At 39.2% G+C, this 21,003-nt stretch overlaps 1 protein-coding gene across 1 annotated transcript in view; it reads right to left on the bottom strand.

Moving 5' to 3' along the window:
• The window catches only part of LOC130221704 (BAH and coiled-coil domain-containing protein 1), a 134,055-nt gene that overhangs the window by 70,152 nt on the left and 42,900 nt on the right, over positions 1 to 21,003 (bottom strand). The gene's annotated exons all lie outside the window — the stretch shown is intronic.

Below are 21,003 nucleotides of genomic sequence, written 5' to 3'. Positions count from 1 at the left end.
TTATAAATTGTTAAAATATTGGTGTCTGTAATGCAGCAAGTCCAAAAACTGTTGTGTACACCATGATTTTATATAAATTTCACATTAATGTGTGATATGACAAAAAATGGTCATAAATTAATACTTTCTCACTTCAAATGAGTAGCAGTTTGGATCCGGAAATAGTATTCCATACGTCATGTCTTAACAAGTAGATGGTTATCTATTGATATGGATCGATTAGGTACAAAGGTGTACCTTTTGAAAATGTACCACGACCGAAGACAGCTCTCATTCCTTTATTTCCGAGAGTAAACTTGCCTTAACACACCTGCCTAGAAGTTTGATTGGCTTGTTCAAGTATTTTCAATTAGGGGACAAAGGACATCAGCCCTCCAGGATCGAGATTGGTGACCCCTGTTCTACTACAACACAATGCTCTACCAATTGAGCTACATGATTTGGGATTTTGGCATTGATGAATGTGCACTATGCATTATGTCTTGCAGTAAGGGCGCTCTTATGGGTCATATTATGGGACAAATGATTTAAATGGGTTATATAACAGGAGGCATAAACAGTCCCATTGGGAAAAGTCGCATGGAAATCTGATGCTCGTACAGTCATGACATACAATGTAAGACAGGGGTGCCCAATCCTGTTCCTGGAGATCTACCTTCCTGGAAATTTTAGCTGCAACCTTGAATAAATGCACCTGTCTTTAATTACTGAGTGCCCCTTAAGATCCTACTTAGTTGGTTAAGTTTTATTTGATCAGGGTTGGAGCAGCTGAAATCTGCAGGATTGTAGATCTCCAGAAACAGGAAAGGGCACCCAAGTCCTGCTATGAGCTATGAGCCACAAGTCAATTGCCTTACAAACATATCAAAACAGTTTGGGAGCTGTCAGTTTAAATTTGTGAGGTGTATGCAGTTGAACAAGCTGATCTGTGGATCTATCTGAAGGAGGCATGGGACGATAACCGTTTTCAAGGAATACCACGGTTTGGAAAAGTCAACGTTTTAAAAACGCCAAACATTTATTTTATATCGTTTCTAAGGTGTATGTACGAGTTTTTTTTTTATGTTGTTTGTTTTAGGACAACAGTATCTCCAGAAGAAAAGGTATCCCAAGAGGCCGTTATAATTGTGAAGAAATCAGTGTTTTTGAAACTAATGAAGACAGCACAAGTCAATGATTCATTTTTATTATTTAGCCTGACATCTTTACATTTGCTAAATATTTTAAATGTTTCTCAAAATAAAATATATTGTGTTCAAAGAGGAGAAAACTTTAGTTGTTTAAGCAGACATTTAAATATTTTATATTTTAGAGCAGTAACCACAATACCGCGAAACCATGATATTTTTATCCAAGGTTATCAGACCATAAGAATCTTACACCGGCCCATGCCTAATCTGAAGTTGACCAATCAGAAGGACAAACTGGCTGAACAGCTTGCTCAGATGTCTCATGCATAACAGAATTGTCAGAGAGGATAGTTTACAGCGAAAAAGGTAATAATTCAGAGAACTTCCTGTAATTGCTTCATAATTTGCAGGGTCATAAAATCGTGTCGTTTATCACTGCATCCGAATGATTTTCACATAAACTCACTCATGACGTTTGTGTGGACAGACAATCTTCTGTCCATCAGAATTTGTACTTTGTATTCCCTCTTAAGTTGGAGGACATGTTGCCATAGAGAGGATGTCTGTATGAAGTGACAAAATAAAGTCTAGTCAGACAAAGGCCCAATCACAATTCTACCCCTTAGCCCTTTCTCTTACCTACCCCTCGTTTTGCGTGTTCCCGTGAAGGGGTAGGGGTGTCCCAATTCTCTTTAGCTTGAAGGCGTGGAGCTAAGGGGAAGGGGTATATGGCCCTTTGAACAGAGATTTTTCAGGACCACACTCGAAACCAAGGGTAAGTAAATTTGCCAGAATACACCAGTCACAAAAGCGGGATAGCTGCACCCGGAGGTCAGGAGATCCACAAATTAGTATTCTTGTCATTATTACGAATTTTCACCACAAACAAGCACGTTTTAATATATTCATAACCGCGTTCGTGTTTTACCGTCATGCTTTAAAAAAAAAACGCTAAAATAAAAACCGCTAAATTTCGTTATCTATAATCCATAATAATAACTCCTGTATAGCAGTCTCACAACATTCTGTCACTCGATGACACTCGAATACCCTGTCAGAAAAGTCTAGTGGCTGGGAATGACCTTTTTACAGTGTCTGCTATAATGTTAATGTTGGTTTTGGCGTGTTTACATTGATGAATATGGCCACGGTGTAAATACACAGTATAGTTATGATCTTATTGCCACATTAGATCTGATTTATAATAACATGATATATGCCTTCAGTGATTTCCTGAAGATAAATACTAAAAAATAAAGCAACTGGAATAACTACAGCAGTCGTCTGATCTCATATGAAGCAAGAGATTGCGATGACATATGATGACGTGTGCAGGTGCTGTAGTGCTGTCCCATTTCTTGGGGGTTAATTTTGAAGCCCTTCACACTCGTTTTTAAGGGTCAAGGGGAAGGAGTAGGGGTTCAAAAATAGAATGTGGATTTGGCCAAAGTCTAATATTTAATAATGGACTAATTAAATTTTACTGTGCGCACAAATAATCTAAATGAAACTTGTCTTTTCACGACTGGGTAAAATGAACACATCGCTCATTCTTTTTTATCCGGCTGTGCTTAGTTAGAGGTTTATTTTACTTCATCTCACTGTTGTACTAAAGCTAATCAAATTCAGCTCAGAAAAGACTCGAAAAATGGTGACATAAAAATAGTCAATTCCTATCAACACCCGATTGCAGAAGTCGAAGTCTGTTTCAGTGACACAAAATTTAGGCTCTCACACAGAAATAAAGAGCCGCCCACAGCTGCGTCAGCCCATCTCCCTACAATCCAATCTGCTCCCCTTTCCCATGATGCTTCCCATTGGCACAGCGGAGAGAAAATCCGATTTCTTCCCCCACAGGGCCTGTGCAGTGGTGCTGATATGGAAAATCATTTCAGTGAGCTGAACAGACCTCTAAAGCTTTTTTGAGGCTCTTTGACTAATGAGACACTTTCTTTCTCATTACTGACATGCGTTAAAGATGTTAAAAAGTGCAGGTACTTCAATACTGGTGTTAAAAATACAACACTGCCAGACCTTTTACGGAACACAGAGACACTTGGGACTAGAGAAGTGCAACATATCTAAATAATTGAACTGTGTATACTGCAATATATATCGCAATAGTTTGCAAGAAATCAGTGACTTAGGCCCAATCCCGATTCTATTTTTGTACCCCTACACCTTCCAATTGGCCCTTCAAACAGAGTGTGAAGGGGAAGGTCTTCAAAATTGACCCCTAAGAAAAGGGACAGCACTACAGCACCTGCACACGTCATCATATGTCATCGTGAGCTCTTGCTTCACATGAGATCAGACGTTCATGACTGCTGTAGTTATTCCATTTGCTTTATTTTTTGGTGTTTATCTTAAGGAAATCACTGAAGGCAACGATATCATGTTATGATAACGATATAATGTGGCAATAAGCTCATAACTATACTGTAAACACAAGAAAACAACATTAACATTATAGCAGACACTGTAAAAGGCCCATTCCCAGCCACTAGACTTTTCTGACAGGGTATTCAAGTGTCATCGAGTGTCAGAATGTTGTGGGACCGCTGTACAGGAGTTATTAATAGAGATTATAGATAAAAATTTGCGTTTTTTATTTTAGCTTTTTTTTTTAACCATGACGGTAAAACATGAACGCGGTTATGAATGTATTAAAACATGTGTTTGTTTGTTGTAAAAATTCGTAATAATGACAAAAAATACTAATTTGTGGATCTCCTTACTTCCAGGGGCAGCTATGCTGCCGTTGTGGCTGGTGTATACTGGGAAATTTTCGTACCACTTGGTTTCAAGTGTGGGAATTAAAGGAAAGTATCTAGCCCTTCCCTTTAGTCCTACGCCATCAGGCTAAAGAGAATTGGGACGAGGTAAGGGGAAGGGTTAAGGGGTAGAATTTGGATTGGGCCTTAATACATTGTCTTTGTGTGTCAGTCATTAGTGTAACCCTTGAAAGACTTTTCAGTACATCAGACGATGTAGATACATCTCTGAAACCAACAAAGTACCATGCTGGTTTTCTCATCCAAAAATGTAACGATTTTAATATGGATGATTGAACAGCGTATAACCAAGCAATCAAGCCATGTTCAGAAAAAAAACGACAACAAAGAAGTAACTTGACCCTGTGTCAAATGTTTTTCTTTTCCTGATTGTTCTTTGTTTCCGGCTTAACCAGTGTGAGGAGAGTTTACTCGCACGTGACTTGTTTTAGCACTTTTGGTCCGTTTAGAAACTTTCCATGTGAAAGCGAACTGCACCAAGAACAAGGAGTAACATTGTAACAATTTGAACAAGAGAATCGATCCACAGGTGTGAAAGCACCCTTATTTCTCTACGAAGGTTTGAACTTTGAGAGTGTTTAAGCAGAAGAGAAAAGTGTGAAAATGTTAATGCCTGTATGAGAAAAGTGTATAAAGTGTGTAATGAGGGGTTGTACAGCAACCACTATTTAAAGTTAAACATCTATAATAAATTAAGCTAACTACTTTGTGGATTGCTGGTTATTTTCAGAACGTAACTCCCACAAATAACGAGTGACCACTGTATGGTATTGCATATAGAATATCCCATGATTTACCAAGCTAACACCTTTTTCATCAATGCTGCACAGTCTTAGTTTGACAAATATCTGGAATGTCTCAACTAATTTGTTTTTCCATTATATAGTTTAGTTGATTAGACCTGTTTCTTCTTGGATTGGACACCTTCTTTGGCCACTGCTGTAGATGGTTATGATATAGAGTGGTTTTACAGTGTAGATGGAATGCAAACATGTCAAACACCTGGTACAAACAGTCATTCTCAAGTGGCCATGAGACATTCATCTTCTTACCAATGTTTAAGGTGACTTTTTATTTTTTGGAAGTGTCTTAATGTTTTTTTTTTTTGTAAAACAGCACTATATATAAAATATTTAATATGTTATGGATTAATAATTGTTTAGATTTTCCCCCCAGGTTGCTATAATAACTGTGCGTCAGATGTTGTTCATATTGTCTGTGTCACTGCATGTACTTAATTGAGTTCCCATTGTGTTTTACACTGCTCAAATGGTTTAGTGTACTCGAATGGATTAAGTTCGCAGTACTTCTAAACTTTAGTTTGTGACCCTAAATGGATTAGGGCAGGGGTGCCCAAACCGGTGTCCTTCATAGTTTAGCTCCAACTTCCTTCAACACACCTGCCTGGAAGTTTCTAGTATATCTAGAAAGAGCTTGAGTAGCTGATTCAGGTGTTTCTAATTGGCGTTGGAACTAAATTCTGCAGGACAGCGGTCCTCCATGACCAAAGTTTGGGGACCCCTGGTTTAAGGCAATTGGTTTCCTTAAATAGTTTGAGTTCCCTTAACTTATTGGGTTTTACAATGTAGATGGAATGCAAACAATTCAAGCTGAGCAAGTCTTGAGCGAGATGTTTAGGACTTTAGATTTACAGGCTAAAACACAGGGTGTTTTAAGTGACCAAAACCTTCAAAAGTAAGATTCCAGTGTGTATTTATCAGGTATAAATGGGGTCTTAGTTTTAGAGATTGTACCTCATGGAAGATAAACTGAATACCCCCACTTTAGCACAAACATATAGAAAGACAGTTACACAATCCTTCAAAACCAAGGTGAAAATGAGCAAGGTTTTATACTGTTGAGGTAAAAGACCTTTCAAGTATCTCAATCCTTGGTCAAAGACGCTCATACTCTCCCTATACAACTACAGGTCCTGTTTACACCTGGTATTAAGTTTTATTTGATTAAAGTGGAAGATGTTAGATAGAGACTGGATCCAAAAGGTCTTGTTCACTTGCGAGCACGTCCGGAGGCTTATGAATACACATTTGGTCATATCGCTTTTGTAGTGTAAATGCATCATGTGGTTGAATGCATCTGAACAGCCACAAAAGACCACCTGCTCTCTGACTGCCTACTGACCGAACATGTGATTGTTATGGGACGGGGTGTGGGAAAGTGCGCCCAGACACAGTATTCATACTTTGCTGTTTGCATTTGAACTCAAGTTAAAAACAGGTTGAAACATAACGCATCACATCATGAGAATGCACGTTGAAAGAAAGGGTCGTAGCTCTGGTGGATGGAGATGAAGAGTGTAAACTGCTGTCAGGCTTGTTTTTCGCAGGCATGACTTTAAGCAGGAAGCACAGCTGTAGGCTGTAGTTTTGTGTAGGTGGTGTGGGCTCTTACTTGGGAATCCAAGAACATAGAGATCTGTGTGTCTCTGATCCATTGTTAAGAGCTGCCATCTGTTTGAACTGAGCTAGGCTTGAGTCATCACATTCAGCACCGACTGAGCTCCCATATCCAGCCACTTATTCCTCTCAAACGGATTTCTCATGAGTAGTTTGGAAAAAGCACGGGGAATTTTTACGGATCTGGTTTGTTTCGGCTGCTGTTGCTCAATCCGTTGGTGTCTCATTGCATGCAGGGGGAGAATGAATGTCATGAATAGTCTCGGGAGTCAGTGTACAGAAAATGAGTGGGAGCTCTACTTGAAAATGTTTTGCCTTTCCTAAACTGAGTTTAATTGAAGAAGAGTTGGTTGTAGAGTAATGTCTGATTACATACTTACTTCTACTCCAATAAACTCACCACACAATCCAAATGTGTGTGAGAAAAGTGCAGTGTGGAAGATTTGTGCATGTAACTCAAGCCTTTGACAACATACTGACGCCACTCTGGGGGCCGTTAAAGTGTGCAAGTGTGTTTTAAGAGGGCTTCAAACCCATGGCCCACACATTTGCCCTCGCCACATCAAAAGGTCCCCCTGCAGTCAAGAACTGGGTGGTCTTTTTCAGCTCTGCGACCAATAAGCGCAAGAAAACAGGTAACCAAGGACGACCAGACGGCTAGACCGAGTGGGTGAATCTCGCGAATCATTGTCTGGGTTACATTTCTCCCCAAATTAAAGAAATCAATAATATTTCACCAACAACAAATGAGTTATGGACTGCAAGTGAATAAACAGTTACAAAAATAAGCATGGTGAATGCAACAGTGTTTAACCACTCACTATATATCACCAAGTCCTAAATGTCTGGGTTAAAAGCTGCTGTTCTCAATAAGAAACAAAGCTTGTTGGATTCCTCTTCTGCTTTGATATTTAACATTTTACTCCATCAATCAAAATCTGAACTCTTAAAAACTCTAAAATGTGCAGTTCTCCTAGATGAGTTTGAGAAGCACTAAAGATACCCAATGGCAAAACTTGTTATTAGCGACAGCTAGGGCTGGGCGATATGGGCAAAAAGTCATATCTCGGTATTTTTAAGAGGAATGGCGGTATACAATATATATATATATATATGGTATTTTCCCATAAATGATTACTTGAGAGTCAAAGCCTTTATTAAAACTTTATTAACCTCTTAAACCCCAGTGCTATTTTGGGATTTCCGCCTGGATTTTGCCTACCCAAATTTAAAAGCTTCCCAAATCCACATGCAGAGGTGTAAATGCAAAAATTTGCTATAATTTTAAAGAAAACACTTTGAATTTTCCTAAAACAATATTGAAAGTGTTTAAAATAACTGTATATGTTGTCTGTGTTATAATAAACACCTAAAAAAAGAGGCGCTTTTTGTATTTATTTTATAAACTCAAATTTGAAAGAGTACCTTTTAGGTACTGTGTGGTCTAGCTTGCTGTAATTAATTTTGGTGGTTCCTGCACATGTCTGTAATCATAGGAAAAAAGAAAAATGTCTCTACCATAATCTATGCGAAAGTTATTGTATTCCAACTGATGAGAGGTGCTATACAAGCCACAGGGACCGGTCATTGTTTTCATATTTCACTATTCTTTTGTTTGATCAAACATAATTCATATAGGCATATAAAAGGATTACTTATGCACATCACCTCAAAGACAGAGGAGAAATGGCCCTGTAGCGCACAGCATAAGGTAAGGGATGACAGCTGTCTGTGCTAGCTGGGGCTGCTTATTGATCATAAATGTATTGTTTTCCCTTCTGCGCCATGTAAACACCGCGATTCATTCGACATTTGTTTAATATGTGAACATAATTCAGTAAAAAGAATGCTAGAACCGAATGAGCACCAGCAAGAGCTTTCATTTGAGCTATAACTTGTACATGTGTCATATATGAACCATATGAAAAATATGAAAATGAACCAATGTTCAATATCCAGCTCGGGTATCCAAAATACTGTGTATTTAAGTGTAAATAACTTTTGTACAGTAGAATAAAAACCAAAGTGATGCATATGTGCATAAAATATAGCTTCTACACTTTTAAACAAAACCACTTAAGGGGGTCTGGTGCAATGCTTGCCCTTTAAATCTTAAAGCGAAAGTCGATGACGTCGGAGTTTGAGTGGTTAAACAGTTTTTGCGCAAAATATAATTGAAACACAGGAGTTTCCCTCCCTGTTACTATCATCATTATAATTATCATTCTTATATTGTCATTTGTTGAAAGACTAGCTAACAGCGAGATATTAAAATAGAAAAAGAAATGTTTGGTAGACAATTGCATGTTTTTAAGTTTTAATAATAGTTTAAACCACCAGCCGTTTGTACACTATAAGCACACACACAAATCAAATCACGTCTTCCAGTTAAGAGGCTAAAATAAAGAAATCAATTAAACAGAATAAATAAATAAATAAATAAATACAATGATTAGAATATAATCAGAATTGAAGTCAATATGCAATAGCAGACCAAAACGCACCGCTAAATGTGTTATAACGTAAATATAAAGAAGAGACCGTCGTGTATTAAATACTGAACTTATAATTAGTGAATATGAGGTGGCTTCACTTTCAAAATGCGGTATAAATTCATCCCATTTTGGCGTTTTTAATTCTTTCGGACACATTCAGGTGCTGCTTGTCAATTTAACAAGGCTTCTATGTTCGTTCTTGCTGTCAATTGCGGAAGAAATGATCGATGAAAGGTTTCTGATAAACCGATGTGACAGCTGCAGGTGCTGTGTGACGCACATGCACTTGGGGGGGGGGTGTCAGATTTGTCCGGGGAGTGATATTTCGATACAACACCGGCACTGCATGTCCGTGTAGCGATGGGTCGTTCTTGAACAATTCGTTCATTTTTAACAAATCTTTTATATGACTCAGGGAGTGAATCATTCATTTGCACATGCGCTCATTTGTGCAAGTGGAGCTCGCGTTGCGTGCTACCTTGGAGTGGTCTGTTTCGCGCAGAATGCGCACGTGTGGCCTCAAACCATATCGATGTGAAAGATATTGGATAATCCCGTACCGCGTTGGGGAATCATATCGATATATCCCCAGAACTCAATATACCGCCCAGCCCTAGCAACAGCATTTCTGCATTTGTTTCAAGTGTCACAGAACAAAAATGAGTACGCATGCGTAAACTTCACATGCTTTTGATGTCCTTCATGTATAAATCAGCCAACGGGCTTTCATAGACAACCTAAAAAGTCAGAGCAGGTCTCATTTTTTAAGTTTTCTTACAAGCTTGTTCATCAGTTTGAGAGTGTTACGCACTGTTGTCATCCAGTACAATAAAAACTGTAATGTCCTACACAAGTTTGTCCTCCTTGACTTCACTTACTCACCTTGTCAGTCAAAATTTGCGATATAAAATTTGATGAATACACTCAAGATTACATTAAGATACTCATATTTCTGAAAAGGGTCAAAAGTACTGACTTAAAATGCTTTTTGATTTGGGGTAATATATGATGCAGACTTGTTCTTGACCGATTACAACACCAGAACTGATTTATAGGCATGTTTACCCATGGGGACCTCAATTTCGGTCCGCTTGAAGACACAAGTCCCCAAGAGTCTGTGTGCAATCAGGTTTAAGACCCCACTGGGATATAAAAAGAAGTTCTCTCTCTCTCTCACACACACACACACACACACACACACAATGTCTGGTTTGCTATCCTTGTGGGCTCTTCCCATAAACATAATGCTGTTTCTACTGTACAGACTGCATATTCCATCCCCCTACCCCTAATCCAAACCCTCACAGGAAACAATCTGGACATTTTAAAAATAGTTGATTCTATGTGATTTACGAGCACATTTACCCATAGAGACCTCAATTTAGGTCCCCACGGTCAGTAAGACAAGTTCCCATTTGCATTCAGGTTTAAGTCCTCAACGAGATATAAAAACAAGACCACACACTCTCTCCCTCACACACATACACACGCACCTCCAGTCACTTCAGTTGTTATTATATGTAAGGATCTCCAGAGAGGCTGTTGTGTGGATAATGTATGATACATGGAGCTGCGCTATATAAATCTCCTCTACACAGCTCCAGTGAGCTCTTCCGTCTTCAAGGCTGATTTACTCTTCAATGTCTTGATGTTTTCTCTTCCTTCTTCTTCCAAGTGTCTTTTTTCTTCCACAACTCCATTGCTCAGTTTTTACTTCCCTTTTTTTGTTCCTTTGTCATTCTTTCTCTCTCCCATTGCTGTCCTCCCCTCTTACCTCCTACTTCTCATCACCCTTTCGCTTCATATGTCTTCTTGTTTTATTCTTCTTGTTCGCTGTCTTTGGCCCTATTGGCTCGTTCATCAGTTTGAAAGAGACTGGTTATGCGCTGTTGTCATCCTATACGATAAAGAACTGTAACATCCTGCTTTAGTTTGTCCTCCTACACTTCACTTATTCTGTTAGTCAAGGTTTCTGCTAGAGTTCCCATTCATCTAAACTGGGCAGAACCCCCAACATAAACCACTTCCATGCTGCTAACTTTGCTTAAGTGTGTGTCACCTTTGAAACAAGTAATGACAACTTAGGCTCTGAAAACCTACCCCTGTATACATTTCTGGAGATCGTGAATTATGTAGCCAAAAGTACGTATGGCAGCATTTCATCTAACGCTATGGGGCGGTTTGACGCCGTTCCTTTTCACGCTTACCAGCTGACCATTTAACTCCATATGGTCGGCTTTTCCACTGTTACCAGTTTGTCTAGTGGCTTGCCGCGTATTTCGGCAGACTTGTGACATAGAGTTGACTGAAGAACTGTTCCAGAAAGCAGACAAAAACTAACCCCCCCCCCAAAAAAAATAAACAAGTAAATAACAGGGTAGGAATGTGGTAAAAATCAGGCATCCGCGGGGGCCTTTTCTTTTCTAAATTGCTTTTGAAAACACTGCTGGATTGGTTAAGGGAAGTGGGTGGGCGGGTCATTCTGTATTTTAGAAAACACTCTTGATTAGGTTTTTGGAAGTTTGTGTGCGGGTCAGTCTATGTTTTTTAAAACACTATCGGTTAGGTTTAGGGAAGTGGGTGGGCAGGTCAGTCTGTGTATTTGAATACACTATCGGTTGGGTTTAGGAAAGTGGGTGGGCGGGTCAGTCTGTGTATTTGAATACACTATCGGTTGGGTTTAGGAAAGTGGGTGGGCGGGTCAATCTGTGTTTTTGAAAACAATATCGGTTGGGTTTAGGAAAGTGGGTGGGCAGGTCAATCTGTGTTTTTGAAAACACTCGGTTGGGTTTTGGGAAGTGGGTGGGCGGGTCAATCTGTGTTTTTGAAAACACTCGTTTGGGTTTAGGGAAGTGAGTGGGCGGGTCAGTCTGTGTTTTTGAAAACACTCGGTTGGGTTTTGGGAAGTGGGTTGGTTGGGTCAATCTGTTTTTGAAAACACTCGGTTGGGTTTAGGGAAGTGGGTGGGTGGGTGGATTAATCTGTGTTTTTGAAAACACTATCGGTTGGGTTTGGGGAAGTGGGTGGGTGGGTAAATCTGTGTTTTGAAAACCCTATCGGTTGGGTTTAGGGAAGTGGGTGGGTGGGTGGGTCAGTCTGTGCTTTTAAAAACACTCGGTTGGGTTTAGGGAATTGGGAGGTTGGGTCAGTCTGTGCTTTTAAAAACACTCGGTTGGGTTTAGGTAAGTGGGTTTTTTGGGTCAGTCTGTGTTTTTGAAAACACTATCGGTTGGTTTTAGGGAAAGAGGAGGGTGGGTCAGTCGATCGGTCAGTTAGTCAACAGCAGCCTCAGGGGGATTTACGCGTGACGGGTAGGCACCAATGGCACTTACGAGAAAAATTTGAGATCTTAAAAAGTGTACACAGCAGCCTCTGGAAGATTTGCAAAAACAACAAATACCTCATGGGATGTATTTGGTGCTCTCCAGAAATATATAAAAGGGTACGTGTTTTCAGAATACATAACTGTGACTAACTGTCGTTGCTAACCAGACAAACACTGAACTGGCTTCTTGCACCAAAAAACAAGCATAATTTGGTTTTACATAACCAGTTTACACGCTTATAAGCATTCCAGTGTGAGGTTATTAACTTGATTCCTGCACGACAATATCCAATCCCAATATTATGGAAAACAAGTATACTTTGAGTTTATTTTATGAAGAACACATAAGTAATGTTGAAGTCTGGTTTTAACTTCATATTGCAAGTAAACTAACAAACTCGAATACCACTTTAGACTACATTGACCAAGTTTTAGAATATGAAAGTATCTTTTTAAATGCACAAGTAGTCCACAATCAAGTTTTTCCCTTATACTGCAAGTGAACTTATGAGTATGCAAATCAAAACAGCAAAGACCAACAATACAGTGTATGAGCCAATTATACTTAGAATATGTAATTAAAATTGTAGGTATGTCAATGGATAAGCATAGGCCAAAAATACCAATGCTGTGTTTACACCAGACGCGGCATGCATGAATAAATATCGATATTTGCATGTAAATAGACGTGAACATTTTGATTTTACTTGATTCATTTACGCATCAAATTTGCTTAATTCGCACGTGAAATTCACTTCACAATAGATGCAGATTCGCATCATGAGCTGGGCTATCTGGCCGGTGACTCTAGCTTCATTGCTAAATGGCTAACATGGATTTTACTGAGAGTTTAGCTGTGCTTTATGTTGGAAGGCTGAAAAACAGTATATTCGTTTGGCGCCATGTCTATGTCCACTAGATTTCAGAGGTGCACCCAGCTCTGTGAGTTCATAAACTCCTCTAGAAACTGTACCTGGATGGCGGAAGCTTTCAGCAGTGCTTCAGACCGAGCCCAGTTTGATGAGTTGTTGTCCGGTGTCAATAAGAGGATTTGCCTTCGGGATTGCAACTACAGGAACTACGTCATAATCATGCCCTAAACAAGAGCAAGCTTTTGATTGGTTAACGTGGCGCGAATGTCCACTAGAGTACAGATTTTTCAACTCGATTCCAACTCGACGCAACTCGATTGCGTGATTCGTGTGTTAAGCGCGTCAAATGCGCAAAATGCTCACATCATTCGCACAGCCTTATTCATGCGAATAGCGCCGCATCTATTCTCACCTAAGCACAGAACAAGGTTGTTGGAATTTCATGTTCATAGTATGCTAGGTTGTGTTTCTTCATCAACATTTATGACTCTGCTTATCTTTCTCCGCCACCAGCCAGCTTTAAACATCACCATCACTGTGGACAGATGCTGGCCATCCACTGAATGCCACTCCAGAGTCTGTTTAACATCTGTCCAAACTGGGCCTTAAAAATTAGGAGAGTTTCCTGCAATCTGTAGGAGATATGGAAGGTCACGGGTGCTGGCAGACGAGCAGGCGAAAAGGAACATAAAGCAGCTCTGCTCGTAAAAACAGCTTTTGGTTGAGCATGTGTACTTTTAAAAGAGACTTTAAGAGCAGAAAGCAGGCCCATCGCTAAGATGTATTTGCTGGTGTGCAGCAGGGCTAAAACGTCATTTTACATGATTGTAAAAGCGTATGACAACATTCAGAATTGATCTGAAATTTGAGGTAGATCGTGATGAGTACAAGTTTCTCCTTGACTACAAGTTGACACATTTTGATTGTGATGTCACTGCGCACAGTTCTAGCATGGGTTTGTGGGATCTTCACAGCAGTTTTAGCTTTGCGCACATTTTCTTTATGAGAATAGTTAATTTTGCATCAAAAAAGTATTTGACACGGTAAAGGTGTCTGTGACTTTGCGAAGCATCAAATCACCAGCATATTAGTGGTCAAAACACGTGCATGACTGCATAAATTATCCTTTTATAAAAAAATAAATAGATTATTCAGATTACAGAATGACAGATTATTCATCTGTTTTTCAATCTATTTTACCATGGTCCTGGGGATGATGTTTTGCCATGAATCAATTCATTTTTGGGCTCATTTCCATAGAGCGGTACAGCTTGCTACAGTGTATTATGGTACACAATTATTTCTGTTTCCACAGTCAGAGGTTGTTAATGGTAACAGTTCTTAGCTGACAGGAGTGGCAGCCGGTGTGGTCTTCTGCTGCTGTAGCCCATCCGACTCAAGGTTGGACGTGTTGTGCGTTCAGAGATGCTCTTCTGCAGACCTCGGTTGTAACAAATGGTTATTTGAGTTACTGTTGTCTTTCTATAAGCTTGAACCAGTCCGGCCATTCTCATCTGACCTCTAGCATCAACAAAGCATTTGCGTCCACAGAACTGCCGCTCACTGGATATTTTCTAATTTTCAGACCATTCTCTGTAAACCCTAGAGATGGTTGTGCATGAAAATCCCAGTAGATCAGCAGTTTCTGAAATACTCAGATCAGCCCGTCTGGAACCAACAACCATGCCATGTTCAAAGTCACTTAAATCACCTTTCTTTCCCATTCTGATGCTCGGTTTGAACTGATACCACAGACATATCACCCTGCAGCCCAAGACCGGTTACTCACGGAAGCTAAGCAGGGCTGAGCCTGGTCAGTACCCAGATGGGAGACCCCATGAGAAAACTAGGTTGCTGTTGAAAGTGGTGTTAGAGAGGCCAGCAGGGGGCGCTCAACCTGTGGTCTGCGTGAGTCCTAATGCCCCAGTAAAAGTGAAGGGGACACTATACTGTCAGTGAGCGCCGTCTTTCGGATGAGACGTTAAACTGAGGTCCTGACTCTCTGTGGTCATTAAAAATCCCATGGCACTTCTCGTAAAGAGTAGGGGTGTAACCCAGGTGTCCTGGCCAAAGTCCCTCAATCTGCCCTTACGATCATGGCCTCCCAATCATCCCCGTCCACTGAATTGGCTCTAGCACGGTCTCTCTACTCCACCAATAGCTGGTGTGTGGTGAGCGCACTGCCGCCGTTGTCCTGAGGCTGCCGTCGCATCATCCAAGTGCATGCTGCACACTGGTGGTGGTGTGGAAAGACCCCCCTCATGATTGTGAAGCACTTTGGGTGTATGGCCAAACAAAATAAATGTGCTATATAAATACACATTACATAAATGCATTGAGTTGCTGCCATGTGATTGGCTGATTAGAAATTTGCATTAACGAGCAGTTTGGCAAGTGTACCTAATAAAGTGGCCTGTGAGTGTATAAATAAGCACATGTAACATTTGATTATAAATAGAGAAATAAACAAAGGGGATGCAAATGAATGTGCAAATCAATGTTTCTGTTCTTCTAAGCACACACACACACAAAGGTGTGAGCTCTTGCCAAAAGATGGTGTGAGCTCTTTTTGGTTTCTTACTCAAGGCATGACACAGGCCCTAAAATGTGACATTTCCAGACAACTTTTCGCAAAGCTGGCTTCATTTATCTTAAGCGAAACTCAGTTTCCCTTCTCAGTAAATGCAGAGCTTTGAAGGTGTGGCTTAGCATGTATTAGCTGAGCCTCTTTTACATGGAGGCTTAATTCCCATAAAACATGTCAGCTGGCCGGGCTGAGTGTTGACAGAGGGGTTGGAAGGAAAGCAAGAGCACTTGGTCTTGGTGTGGATCCTGGGAATATCAGATGAAGAGCAGGACGAGTATGAGGGGGATGTAGCATTTCTACAAGCTTTCTCACGCAGCAAAGCAGAACAACATGTTTGAGCAGTCGTTCATGTCGGGTCAGAAGCGTCTGTGGACCGACGGCTTGAGTGTTCAGGGTAATATACAGCCAGACCTCTGAAAAACAGCAGCCAATGTGATGACCCGTGTGGGAACTCAGTGGTAGATGTACACCTCTAAACGCCCAATGAACTTAATATGAATGTCTAATAATCATAAAGTATAGTTCCTCTGGCTGTAGATCAATATTTTAATGCTTTTATTTTTTAATTTTGAGTTTGTACCTACTAATCCATATTTTGGAGAAAAAGAAAAAACTCAAGAAATCTCCCGAAACCCTCATTATGTTGTAGCATTTCTCATGGGATTAAACAACCGAAGTCAGCATCTGTAAGTGGTCTCTATCCACTATAGTTGTGGCCCGTTTCCATTGAGTGGTATGGTATGGTTCGGTTTGGTACGCTTTTATAGCCGTTTCCACTGTCAAAAAGCATACCAAACCGTACCGTACCACTTTTTCGGCACCCTTTCGAAAGGGTACCAAACACGAGAAAGGGTACCAAAAGGCGGAGCCACACGCGCAGCTGAACGCTATTGGTTTACAGAGATACGTCATTCGCTTACGCAACAAGCCAGAATGAAAACAAAAAACCCGCCATGTTTGAAATACACAGCCGAGAGATTGCAGCGGAATTATAAATACATATAATAACGAGCCATGGTCGATCTGGGCTCAAACAAACCTTGTCGTCGTCTGGATGAACAGCCACAAAGCAAAGAAGAAGAGCAGATTTACCCTGTGCCGCGTAGTTTTTTACGAACCAGTCTGAGGCGCGAGCGGTTTCGCTTTCTTGGGTGCGCTCGCGCGTCTAACATTATATCTGAAATAACAAACTTCTTGAGCTGATGATAATAACCTGCGCTTGATTATTGACGTGCTTTTGAAACCCGATCCTGTCAGACACTGACAAACGCGAGAGTGAAGCGTGAAGAAACAAAGGAGAAGCCGGAAAAAAGAAGCACATTATTTTTCAGCAAACATGAACAAAATGCCATAATTAACTAACTTATTATCTTCACCTTTTGGACTAATATGACGGAATTACTGTCTAACAGAGGCTACATGTGGTGCTGAAGATTACAGACACAGATAAGAGGTTTTCACTGACTGTAGGCTATATTTTGTGTTGTTTTTAACCTAAATATGGACGAAATGTCTGTTGTGTGTGTGTTCTTCTGTAGTTGGTAACATATCGGAGACTGTAAGGGGCTGTATGTGTTCATATATGTTCATTTATTTAGTTATTTAATATAGTTACAGACGTTACAGTAGGCTGTTTCGCCTGTCATTGATCTGCAGTTATAATCAACTCATGTTCATTGAAAAGTTAGTAATAAACATTTCTACACAAGTATTTATGTGTGTAAAGCATCTGTTTTATGAGAAGTGCTTTTCATATGATATGTAAGTGACCCCTACAGCTTTATTATAGACATTGCCTCGAGTGAGAATGACGTCGACTGAAACTTTCTGTCATACACCACGCCCACCAAAAGGATACCCTTGTTAGTGGAAACGCAAGCCTGATAAAGGTGACCCGTACCAAACCGTACCGTACCGTACCAGTCAGTGGAAACGAGCCTTTAAAGTGTACAGTTTGGTATACCTTAAAGATCCCATGAAATTAAAATAAAGTTTTTTAGATGTTAGTATCGGTACTGTTATTTTTTAAGATATCTATAAGCTAGTGTGCTTCAAATTTTGCCTTTAGAAGATATATAACTGATATAAATATGTGAAGCTTGTAGTTTTGTCTTCTCCGCCTAAATGGATCAATGGTTTTATTCACGACAACTCAAGATACAGTTTCTCATCACATCATAACCAATCAAATGCTCTCTAGCTTCTGACATGCCCCACCCCCTTCGAGAGCTTCTCATTTGGTTTTCATTTGATGGTCTTGAGCTCGACCACTCTCACTGGCAGAGTGGTGATGACTACACTATTGGTTGTTTTTAAAGGGGAGGAGCTACACCCTCTCTCCGTGTTTTGGTTGAGATTACGTCAAATATTGAATAACAATGCACATTTCGAAGCACTTGACGAGACCTTTAAGGCTGTGATATACTTCAAACGACATCGAGGAACAATCCGAAATTAAGTAACTTTAAACAATTCCGGCCGCAATAAAGTTCTTTTTGAGTTTCGCAATTTAAAACAGCTAACCAAAGCAATTTTGGGGGGAGTTTTGACTAGAAATCACCTTTCAGCGAAGATTACCTCAGGTTTCAGCAAAAATAATAAATAACGTATGTTCATCCACTTTTGTAGGTTCTTGTCGTGGGTTTTTATTTGTTTATATTATTTTATTTAAGTTTAAATAGTATAGTTATTTACTGTATTGCATATTTATATATTTTATGAACAAATAAACATAAATATAGCTTAAAAAAAGTAATTGAAAAGCATGACAAGCAAGTGCTTTTGCTCTCTTTGTAATCAAACAATGCAATAAATGTGACATAAGAACAGTGGCTTTTCAAAGCCCTTAAACACAGCTTGATTCTAAAGAAGGATAAGTGTGACTACGAGAACATATTCTGATGAATATTATGTCATGGACAGTTTAAGCTAACATTTATACTACATCTTCTGGCTTGAAGATGAACGTATATTTTCAAGAACACACCCAATTTGGTTTATTAATATGGCTCATTTTCATTCTGTTTTTATTTTGTATTCATGTGACAATGATTGTTAGAGAGACGTCAGAGACAGGCGCTTAGTCTGTCACCCCCATTCATCATTCGAGATTTCAGCTAAAGCAGTCAGCAGACTTGGGATCACGCAACAAAATCAAGTTATTTTGAGTGGCCAAGTGACAAAGCGCCTTTAAACTGCACAGTATCTTTACCAAATTGTTGTTGGGGATGTTTTCATCCAGTCTGGGGAGACTTTGTGTGTCCACAACTTTCTGTTTTTGCAAATGATTTTTGGTAACTAATCTTAATTTGACACATATTTTGGGAAAATGCTTTGAAATGTTTCAAAAACTCAATACACTCTGGACAAATTTACTACCCGTTCATTATGTTGGGGGCCATTTTTGCCCCATTAACTTGCATTATAACCATTGCTTAACAATATGACACCATATAATTTTTTTTTTGGATTGTTTGTGGTTTTCCCTGTTAATAAAAGATCAAATTTTTAATTTATACTGTTCATCATCAGTTGCAGTGCAAAACAAAGCTACGTTTCTGGCTTTTATTTGGAATATTTTGTGTATGTGTGAGTATGTGAGAGTGTAAGAGAGAACTTTGCACACCTTGATATGTCTGAGAAAATGAAAATAAGCACCTCAGCTCTCAGAACATACTGAGTGCATTTATGCACGCACACTATAATTTGCTCCATAGAACTTCATACAAAAGCCAGAAACTTTTCTAAAGGCTTAATGGTGACAACTGATGATCAACTGTACAAATGACAAATTTCACCGCTTTCTACCAGTGAAAACCACCAACAATCAAGAAAGGATGATTATTATATGGTGTCATGGCTTTGCAATCCAAAAATGTCATTATAATGGAGGCCAATGGGGTAAAAACAGCCACCAACATAACTAAAGGGTAGTAAATTTGAACAATATACAAAGGTTAATTTGACATAAAGCAGATGTGTAATTTACAGTAAACTAAATTCATTATTAAATGTAACAATAGTAAATGCTTAAAGGTGATAGGAACTATTTTATTGATTGTTGCTTAACTTATTTTGTCACTTAATTACATTATTGTACTTTGGCTCCCAAAGATCTTCTTACTCAAATCAACATTACAAAGACAGTTCACCCCAAAATTGACAACTTTCTCACCGTTTACTCCAAAACTTTGAGATTAGATTAAATTTTATGAATCCATTTCTTCCATTGAACACAAAACAAGATTTACTCTGAGAATGTTGGAAAAAGCAGCCACTGGCATCCCTAATAGGAACAAAAATTATTGTTCTTCAGTATATCTTGTTTTGTGTTAAACAAAAGAAAGAAACTCAAACAGCTTTGGAACAACTTAATTGTTTTATGTTCAATCCAAATTTGTGGAAATGATCAAGCTAATCGATTTGTGACAAGTTGAAGGATTTGTGTGGAACCCAGCATTTTCTTTAGTGTGATGGCAGTGTTTTCAGTTATGCGTGAGCTATCCCTTTAAAATCAGCCTAAACAAAATAATAACATGAAGTGTTTTTAATCATATATTTGAACATTTTAAACCATACAATTATTACTTTAATAATACGTTGCCTTTAAGTGAAACTCAACAGAAACAGTAAAGTTCAACTTAAATTCTGAAAAACCGAGACAACATCTTAAACCAAAGTCATATTGACGTCAAATACTGAGATTTATTCATCAGGTATGGCAACCAAAATCCAACGTGTGATAGATGTCATAGTGGTAATATCATTGATGTTGATATTTGCTTGATTTTAGGTTGTGTTGGAAAGTGACCAAAATTGAATAGAGCTAACATCTTAAACCAACGTCGTATTGGCATCAAATACTGATGTTTATTCGTCAGGTATGGCAACCAAAATCCAATGTCTAATAGACGTCTTTGTGGTAATGTCCACACAACGTCAATCTGTAACATCATTAGATGACGTTGCGTTCTGATGTCAACACGATTTTCATTTCCAATCAAAAGTCAATATCCCTACGACGTTCAGCATCAATCTGACGTCATGTTGACATCCTTAAATTCTGACAAACCTCTCAGCAGGTACACAATGTCATAAGTCGTTAATATAAGGTTAGATTTAAATCATGATTTCAGGTGAACAAAATCGAATGTCTAACGAGCGTCTAATGACAACCGTATTTGCCGTTCAATAACGACATCAAATGACGTTGATATTTGGTTGATTTTAGGTTGCGTTGGAAAGTGACCAAAATCCAATATCAAGCCAACATTTTAAACCAACATCGTATAGACATCAAATACTGACGTTTATTCGTCTGGTAAGGCAACCAAAATCCAATGTCTAATAGACGTCTTTGTGGTAACGTCCACACAACGTCAA

The sequence above is a fragment of the Danio aesculapii genome, chromosome 3 (assembly GCF_903798145.1).
Source record: "Danio aesculapii chromosome 3, fDanAes4.1, whole genome shotgun sequence".
NCBI classification, from domain to species: domain Eukaryota; kingdom Metazoa; phylum Chordata; class Actinopteri; order Cypriniformes; family Danionidae; genus Danio; species Danio aesculapii.
Note: the sequence above shows the minus strand (reverse complement) of the source record. Positions and strands in the feature narration are given on the sequence as shown.